This window comes from Anomaloglossus baeobatrachus, unplaced genomic scaffold (genome assembly GCF_048569485.1).
Source record: "Anomaloglossus baeobatrachus isolate aAnoBae1 unplaced genomic scaffold, aAnoBae1.hap1 Scaffold_63, whole genome shotgun sequence".
Taxonomy (NCBI): Eukaryota; Metazoa; Chordata; class Amphibia; order Anura; family Aromobatidae; genus Anomaloglossus; species Anomaloglossus baeobatrachus.
In genome coordinates this window covers 357,606-361,262 of record NW_027444997.1, presented here as the reverse complement: position 1 = coordinate 361,262, position 3,657 = coordinate 357,606, and positions in this window count along the sequence as shown.

The following is a 3,657-nucleotide window of genomic DNA, read 5'->3' as shown; positions in this document are numbered from 1 at the left end:
CACCGAAACTTTGAAACGGTACTGCTATACCTTTATGATGTTATTGTTTATTCTAACGCAAACAAGATTTTAGGGTGTATAAAAAGGGAGATTAGATCCGATGATCCCAACGTATTGTTACCCCTCTATAAATCACTTGTAAGGCCACATCTGGAATATGGGGTAAAGTCCTGAGCAGGTTGATAACCATTGGTTTGAGCATGGTAGGGTGTAGTACGCATCTTCCTGCATCGGTAAAAGCTGCAGAAGTCCTTGAAGATTTCCGCTTCAAAGGCAGTGCCTTGATCTGTGAGGACTCTCTCTGAGTAGCCATGAGGTCTGCATAAGTGTGCTTGGAAGACCTTCGCTGCAGTATGGGCCATTAGATCTTTGACTTGTACCACAACCATAAATCTCGAGTAGTTGTCTACCATCGTAAGTGCATACGTGAGCTCACCTCGATATTCTGCAACAAAACTCCCTTTTTCGATTTCAGTTTCAGCAAACACTCCTCTTCCTGTAGAAAATATTTATCATTACCTAAGACAGTCATTCTAATGCATGACAATATTAAGGCAATTTAGTTAAAACTTGTTTTAACTCACCTTTAAGGGGATTGATGTATTTCATGGTCAATCCAGGTTTGTCAGTGATGGCACTGACATAATGTATGGCGTCTTTTTCGGGCGTTATCCTTTGCCTTTTCATTGTGAAAATCCAGTTGCCTATATCAAAGCAAATTCTACTACTTGTAAAGTATGCAGAAAATGAAATGTAGAACATATAACATCAACTGCTTAGGAACGCATCATAGGTTAGTACTTAAAAGGATATTGTCATGTTCTAGTCATAATGCAAGCTGGACATTTTTCATGTTACCCTGTAATCGCCGGCCTGTTCTAATGCTCACAAGCCAAGATATAGGCTCAGCTGCTAAGGCTTCCCTCTGCCTTCTGAATGAAAATTGAATATGTCTGGCTCACTGTGTATATAGCAGGTGCTCAGAAAAAATAAGAGTTAATTCAATAGAAATAGCTCTGGCACACTATAGTGATCAATAACGTAAGAAAAGAACTCTTAGAATGCTGAAAATTCTTTATTTGTGCAAAAGGATAATTCATCCAACGTTTTGAACTTGTTTTTAGGTCTTTATCAAGGATAAAGTTATCTAAGATCATAAAGGGTTACAAAACCATATAAACACGTAATTAGTACATAGTACAACATAACAGTACAATATATTGCTACTTGAGAGTACAATGGGTCAAATGACCATGATGCACATACAAAAAAATTTTCCAAAGCCATAGTGAAAACATTTGTACTGAGGAAAGAAAATTTCCACATGACCTATCTGGAGAAACATTCTGGATCAAACAACCAAAAATAGTCAAGCAGGTAAATACACACCTATATGGATAACAGGATGATATGTGTTCAATTGTATAGCGTCATTGCCATTAAGGTACAAATGGAAAACTTGCAATCCTATATAGTGAAGGAAATGAACACATATCATATCAAAGAACACAGGAACATGGGTGTGAGAAAAACCTCAATGTTTATACTTTGTTCTTTATAATGGTGTGAACATGTATATGTCTCAGTACCTTATGAACTTGAGAATTCTAGTGAGTAGATGATGAAAGCCTATTCCAGAACTGGAATCGGTAAATAATTGTAGGTGGAATCTAAATGAAAAGATGGTACAAGTGTTATCATGACACGTGGGCTATAACACAATGGACCGTGTGACAAAGAAGAAAGGAGAGAAAGAAGAGGAAGAAAATGGAACTACCTGTAACATTACGTGATAGTCACTGGTAAGTATCACTTGACAATTCAGGTGAAAAAGGATTCCTTTATTAAAGGGTTCTCAGTCGCCTCAGGATCATGAAATACTAGGGTAAATGATATGAGAATGGGTAAGAAGCACCACTAAAGGAAATATGAGATGCAGGACATATATCTATAAACCCCTGAACTACATGATAGAAATAAAAAGAAGAAAAAAGAAAAAAAAGAAGAAAGAAGAAGAACACATAGAATGCGGAAAGAGAATGGGTACAACTACCTGAGTTACTGCAGGGAGGCCCCTGGTAGGTATTGTGAGGGTTAGTGGAATTCCTTCACTGAAGGGTTCTCAGTTGCCTCAGGTTCGTGAAAAATGCTATAGACAAATAATGCCCGGAGAAAAGGGGTTCATATACAGCGAATAATGGTAATACAAGGTACATGTGTCCCATGTAATAGTATAAATATATATATATTGTACTAAGCTCTACACCAGAAATAGAAAGTAGTCCCTCTGCCTTCTGTCTAGGTGCCCTGAGTTATGTCCTGTAAACTGTCACAGTGACCTAGACACACATGTGTAGTAGGGGAATATCCCTGCTGAGATGCCAGTGCTAGAGCACTCGTTTGCTGTGGAGTTGAACGCTATGTGAGCAGTTCTTACCTTCAATGAGCAGAAGTCTCTTTTTTCAGATTTCAATATCTCTGTGGGTATCTGGCAGAAATATGGAATACTCTTTACTGCTAAGACCCTGTACACCACTCCCACTAAAGGGGGCTTTACACGCTGCGACATCGCTAATGCGGAGTCGTTGGGGTCACGGAATTTGTGACGCACATCCGGCCGCATTAGCGATGTTGCTGCGTGTGATACCGATGAGCGATTTTGCATCGTTGCAAAAACGTGCAAAATCGCTCATCGGTGACATGGGTCTCCATTCTCGATTATCGTTACTGCAGCAGTAACGATGTAGTTCGTCACTCCTGCGGTAGCACACATCGCTCCGTGTGACACCGCAGAAACTAGGAACCTCTCCTTACCTGCCTCCCAGCCGCTATGAGGAAGGAAGGAGGTGGGCGGGATGTTCCGGCCACTCATCTCCGCCCCTCCGCTGCTATTGGGCGGTCGCTCAGTGACGTCGCTGTGACGCCGCACGGACCGCCCCCTTAGAAAGGAGGCGGTTCGCCGGACACAGCGACGTCGCCGGGCAGGTAAGTATGTGTGACGGGTCTGGTCGGTGTTTGTGCGGCATGGGCAGCGATTTGCCCGTGTCGCGCAACAGATGGGGGCGGGTACCCACACTAGCGATATCGGGACCGATATCGCAGTGTGTAAAGTAGCCTTTAGTCACATGACCAAGACTGTATCTGTGTCCCTACAACACACTTGAGACAAATGTGTGTGTGAGCCTGCATTGTGGGGTATATATAATATATTATAGAGCTGGGAAGGATCATTCTAAGCAGTGAGCTGTTCCAGTATTTGTAGGAAAATACCCAGTAGAAGCATCAAACACAGCACCAATACCTCCCATCAGTATTCCACCACAGTGCCATGTAACCCATGCCCTACACTCCCATCTACACCAATACTATACAGGCACAAACTAGTATATCTGACTAAAAGCCCCCAAAATATGAAGAACGGCCTATAGTTGAGTGTGGATATAAAATCTATGTGAGCAGAGCTAGAATAGAAATCACTGATCGCATTGAAGTCATTCTGACCATAAATCACCATGATATCAAGGTGAGGAGTTGTGTGTTACTGCTGGGAGGAAAGGGTTAACAGTGGAATATTAAGGTGCATTTCTGTGTGCAGTGTTACTAGTCAATGTAACAATTCAGTATGAGCTGCTCTTGGTGCCGGGGGAGGGAGATGCT